This window comes from Gouania willdenowi, chromosome 17, assembly GCF_900634775.1.
Source record: "Gouania willdenowi chromosome 17, fGouWil2.1, whole genome shotgun sequence".
In the NCBI taxonomy this organism is placed as follows: Eukaryota; Metazoa; Chordata; class Actinopteri; order Blenniiformes; family Gobiesocidae; genus Gouania; species Gouania willdenowi.
In genome coordinates this window covers 25,671,188-25,677,512 of record NC_041060.1, presented here as the reverse complement: position 1 = coordinate 25,677,512, position 6,325 = coordinate 25,671,188, and the positions used below count along the sequence as shown (strand labels likewise).

Sequence of the window (6,325 nt, the reverse complement as noted above, 5' to 3'; positions counted from 1 at the left end):
GATTTTTGGAGTACGAGCGAGGATGATAAATTTAACGTTAAACAATGAAGAAAGCAATTTTTGTGATATTGCTATGAATTTATACTGCTGCAGTATATTTGAGATTTCTAAACAGCAAGCTTAATGTGGCAATGTTTATGGGGACAACACCACCTGGGGGCCTGCACCCCAGGATATACATTTCCACGAGATGGGCACAAAGTCTAGAATAAAAACCCACAGGCAGAGAGCGTGATTCCAATCAATTAAAACGACTTTATTAATACGTAAAACAAACTAAATAAGAAAATCCATAGTTTGAGGACCTGCAAAGGAAAAACACAGAGCTGGGGCTTACCACCACAGCGGTAACAAAAAAGGGAGAGGATCCAAACTACACAACAAACCAAAAGTGAAAGACAAGGGACCACCACCACCACCACGGATCCGCTGTTGCCAAAAGGCCCCCAGCACCTGTCAAACAAAAAGAAAACAGTTAAACACATGCATTAATGGCGGCCCTCATACCACCAGAAACAAAAATAGACAATAACCCAACCCGAATAACATAGAAACAAAGCAACAAATGGAAAATAAGAAATGAACAATGATTACGTCAATAATTCAACGCACTGGTTTATAGGGAACAAAAATAATGAAAACAAATGACAAATCAACGTTTAGTGTGAGTTTAAACAATGGAGGCCATCCGCTGTCCCAGGAGCACAACAGGACTGAACCAAAGCAGCCACAGACACCAACAGTGACGTCAGAGAGACTCAGAATGTGTAAACACTGTAAAACAAACAAATCAATAACTAATATAAAATAATTAAAAAAAAAATACACATTTAGGGCTGAAATCATACTTACAACCCGGATATCAGGTTAGTGCATCACGCTACAGGAGGAGGTAAACATGTGGCTCAGGCCTGGGAAAGAGTTCCAAATAGCTTCCTCAGACCATCCTCATCGCACCATAAGGCAGACAATCCAACGCCCTACCTGCGGGTTTAGTCCTGCGCACCCACACAGACTCCAGGAAGCAGCTCCGCTCCCAGCCACACCACATCACTACAACGGAGGGAACCGGAGTAAACACAGCGCCCAGAGGATTGAAAACCAGAGCATGCCTACCTTATTATGCACATGGCTCCACACCAACACCAACACAGCGTCAAACACGTCAAACACCCCACACACGCACACACACGCACCAGCTCCGTGAAGAGGGAGAGAGAAGAAGAGGCCAGCTGGGTGCATTTATGTGCAGTGCACTAATCACTTAGTGGCCATACTGCCCCCCTGCGGTAGGGAGAGCAACTCCCTCTTGCCACATTAGGCAAAAAGGTAATTTATGGATTGAATTTTTGAATCTTTGAGTTTCTCCTAGGTGTAAATATCATGAATAAACTCAGCTAATTATGATCACGGTAGAGGGAAGGGGAAGTTAGAAGCCCTAAGTGAGATTGAAAGCACACAGAAGTTTCAAATAGGCCAACAATGTTGAAAATATTGTCAATAATGCAGTTATTGACGCCACCAAAAATTACAGTGATGTCAATTGATTTAATGGGCCGCCAGTGACGAATTCAGTCTTACATGAATCACGTGACGGTGAAGGATTTTGGACTTCCGTTGTCGCAACTCTTTCTATATGGTTCTGTATCAAACCAAAGATTAATGTGTTTCAGGGTTGGCATCAATTATAATTGTACTCACGTAATTGATAATTCATTACATTTATGGCGTAATTGTAATTTTGAAAATCTGTTACTGTTGTAATCATAATTAAATTGTAATTGAGTTCAGATAATTTACTTTGTAATTGTGATTGCCATGAAAATTCTATAAAAAATGTCAATTATATAGAAAACTGGGGAACCATGTTACAGTTCTATGTACAGTTCTACACATATGTAGTTAACAATTACAATTAATGTATGTATTAATAATTAAAATATGTTTCATATCAAGCTATTCCACATTTTACCTTTTGAAAAAGATACACAAAAAAGGCTCAGACACCCACACCAAAAATATCAAAACCTATGTTTTCAGTGATTAGGTAATTAATAGATAGGGTAGAAATTAGATGATAGATATTTGTTTTTAGTGTATTTTACAGCTGATTTAGGACCTGTTGTCATTAAAGATGCTCACACAAGAGGAAGGTTAACTTTTAATAGGTTATTTATTTCATGTTCAGTAATTGTGATTAATTGTAATTTATGTAACGTTTGTAATTGAAAACGTAATTGTAATGGACTTTGAGGATACAAAAGAATTATAATTTAATTTTAATTTAAAAAAATGCTGGTCACTAATCGTACTAGAATTGTAATTGAACATGGGTAATTGAAAACATAATTTTAACAGAAAAATGTATTTGAACCCAACCGTGGTGTTTATACCATTCTACAATTTATCTTATTTGAAGAAAAACTATTTTTTTTAATTGTGTAAATATGTCAAATGTTTTGTAGGTGAACCACAAACTAAAAAAAAAAAAAAAACAGATAGTGCACACACTGCTGAGTTGATCATTAACATTAAAGTAGGCTAATGGTACGCTTTAATGAGTGGGTATCATTTTCTTTGCATGGCCATGAATTACAGTAGGAGTGCATGTTGTTTTATGCCTAGAGGAATGTGTCTGAATGGCTGTCACTGTGTTATCTGCTGCTTTTCTGCACTCTAGTGTACAGTATTCCCACAACCATGCTCTGAGAAACTCAACACCCAAGTTAATAGTGGTGCTATTAAGTCTAACTTTAACTGCCAAGCGTGTTTTAGTTCTTCTTATGTAATGTATCAATACAATACAGTGAAAGGGATAGGCAAGAATGTAAGATATGAACGCAAGGAGCATTACTTAAAGAGAAATACATAGAAATACATGATTTAATTCAAATTAATTTGAATTAAAAATGTGCAAAAATATACAAACTATGGAATTCAATGTGCAGGAAACCCATTTTGTGAAAGCACATCCTAAAGTGTCTAACTGGGTCCAACAGCTGTGTTATGGCTTGCAATAAATATCAAGTTGCCTGTTTATGTGTGCTGGTTTTGTGGCAGCACTTTGCATGGTCCGAGTTCCTCTCATTCCACAGGACAGTGTGTAAACTGTTTGTCTGCTGATAAGGAGCTCCTCTGCAACGGACGGATACACTCCTTATTGGGCTATCGAGATGTTGACAGCACACTGACCAATATGGGCTGTGTGTGTGTGTGTGTGTGTGTGTGTGTGTGTGTGTGTGTGTGTGTGTGTGTGTGTGTGTGTGTGTGTGTGTGTGTGTGTTTGTGTGTGTGTGTGTGTGTGTGTGTGTGTGTGTGTGTGTGTGTGTGTGTGTGTGTGTGAACACAAAAATGTTCAAGTAATATAAAAGACAATAGAGTCAGGATTGACTGGATATTTGTTTGTGGGTGTGGATCAGAGGTGAACAAAGAAAAGGTGAAAATGCTTTTACTCTGGCATAAGAGAATGCAATGAAACCCATGATCTTATGTCTGAGACACAGCACAACTATACCCTCTGCATCATTTGCACCATTAGCACCATTAGCATGACAGGGCAGCAATGGTAATAACTACAGTATACATCAAATTCATATTGAACTTGATGTATGGTTATTACCAGAAAGCCAGAAACCATTAAACGTGCAATATATGGAAGAATAAAAATACTTAACATTGCCAAACAATATCGGAACTAATACCTGAACACAATTGATGAGATTATGCATTGAATGATTAGAGCAAATATATTAATTTAATAGTTTAAGTAGGTCAGGTGTGTCAACATGGGCAAGGTAGATTTTAGGTAAGGAAAAAAGAACTTTAACATTATTGTGCCCTAGTTTATATGATCAGTTCAATTCACTTCAAAATTTCTTGATTTTATTACTAATTTGTGTGTGTGTGTGTGTGTGTGTGTGTGTGTGTGTGTGTGTGTGTGTGTGTGTGTGTGTGTGTGTGTGTGTGTGTGTGTGTGTGTGTGTGTGTGTTTGTGTGTGTGTGTGTGTGTGTGTGTGTATCTATGACGGTAATTGTAAATTTTTTAATGCATGCTGTTTCTAAGTTGTCCAGCAGGTGGCATACACTAAATACTCAGACTAACATTTCAGAGCGTTAATGCAGTGAAGTTCTGCTCTAGTGAAAGCAGATGACATTCTCCATCAGCTATGTTTTAGAATGCTGCATTCTAAAGCAGAGGCAATAATTGATTTTTATGTATTTATGTATTCTATTTTATTTTTTGCAAGTGATGACAGAAGCAGAATTCAATATGCTGCTTTTGATTTTGGCTCTTTTCATTGCTGCTATTTGCTTTGCAAACATGACACCAGAGGGCAAGGGCAGCTCCCTTCAGAATCCCACACTCATCATTTTAGCCAAGCTGCTGTTGACTCTGCACCAACACTACAACAGGACAAGTAATTTAATTTGCCACCGGTGCTGACCTTGAAAGCAGGGAATGTAAGCCAGCAGAATCCCAATAGGGAGGCTTGAAGAAAAAACCCTTGTAGCTGAGAGGAGTGGTCAGACAGTGAAGTACGAAGCTCTCCCTATACCGAAAAGGAATCCTTCCGTCCTTCGAATGGGCATGTACAAATTTCTAGCTTTCTATATCTGAAAAATCCCCTTCAAACTTTGGTTATTAAGTTTTAAAACCAAATCAAAATAACAAATAAATGGTGTGGTTATTTAGTTTTACAGACTAAAAAACCAAAAACAGAATTACAGAAAAATCAAAACCCAGACAAGCAGCATTTTTCTGTTTTAAAGTTAAAACATTGCACTTCTTGTAGTGTTGACCTTAGACAGCATGTGCAGACAAGGTAAAAAAAAAAAAAAGAAAAATCTTCTGTTTGTGTGATATTTGGATATTTAAGAGAAACTAGGAGGAGAGTTTCATGTTTTAATCTCACCACACAGAGGGGACACACAGGGGGGCAGACTTTTACTCCCTGACCCAAAAGGAGCAAGTCATATGTCACATTACTGATGAACTGGTGAATTGAATCGTTACTAATACATAAATTTAAAAAAAAAAAGGATGTTAGGTAAAAAATGCACAGGATATGTGATTAAAGGAACCAGAGGTGGTGTAATGAATCTACTGGTGCTCCTAGTTTCTTGTGATCTACTCCTGTGTGCGTTGACGGCTGCCGTTAGTGGCTCAAGGCATTATAACGTGCAAAAAATATATTTTTTACTGTCCTCAAAAAAGCTGTGTAATTGTTTTTGCTAAAGTGTCAAATCGTCAAAGTTCTAACATCTATATCTCACACCAGCCTCAGAGTCGATAATAATAAACGGTCCTCCTAAAGCAATGGAAGCACAGCTTGTTAATGCAAGACCAATGTGAGTTTAAATCATTTTGTTAATGATTTGTAAAAGTGGTTGTAATCTACCATTTTTTAAAACATGATTTTTTAACCCTTAGATGCATAAGTGGGTCAAAAATGATCCGGTGACATTGTTTTCTTGCAATATCTTTGTATGAAAAATTTGTTATAATTTCATATTCCAGGTATTCCTCAAAAAACATGTTTTTGATGTGATGCCATTGAAAAATGTATTTTACCTTTTATACATTTTTTAAAAACATTAGTTTTTGTATTACTACCCCAAGCTTCCATAAGTGGGTCAAAAATGACCCGCATGCAATTCCTATTGAATCTAATGAGATCCTTTGATTCTAATCAACTGTGGCTGAGAATAATCTATTTATTTAGGACCACACACACTTTACATGTAAGTATTATCATCTTTCAATGATTTTCATTTTCAACAACATACTTGCACATTCATGTGTGTGTGCGCATGTGGATTTAATGGCCACCTTACCATGGTAAGCTATGTCAGACAGAAAGGAATGGCTGTGGTGCTCCTGAGCACGATGCACCATGACGAAATGGTGAATGAATATAGCAGTGATCAAGTGATCACATTCTTCAACAAGTCCAAAGGAGGTGTAGACACCATGGACCAAATGGTTGGCACCTACACCTGCAAGTGGGTATAGTTGTGCTGTGTCTCAGACATAAGATCATGGGTTTCATTGCATTGAAACACTTTTCTCTTATGCCAGAGTAAAAGTATTCTCACATTTTCTTTGTTCACCTCTAATCCACACCCAGAAAGAAATATCCAGTCAATCCTGACTCTATTGTCTTTTATATTACTTGAACATTTCTGTGTTCACACACACACACACACACACACACACACACACACACACACACACACACACACACACACACACACACACACACACACACACACACACTTTTCTATTGCTTTGTTCTGTGCAATCAATTTTCATTTTCTTTGCTTT

General features: G+C 37.4%; 1 long non-coding RNA gene across 1 annotated transcript; it reads right to left on the bottom strand.

Annotated features, from left to right (window-relative positions):
• Positions 1–235: 235 nt before the first annotated feature.
• Positions 236–1,249, bottom strand: LOC114478864 (uncharacterized). Its single transcript, XR_003675913.1, has 3 exons — positions 1,117–1,249; positions 853–1,053; positions 236–453 (listed from the first exon to the last, which is right to left on the bottom strand). It is a non-coding gene; the product is annotated as an uncharacterized LOC114478864 (long non-coding RNA).
• Between the last annotated feature and the right edge of the window lie 5,076 nt (positions 1,250–6,325).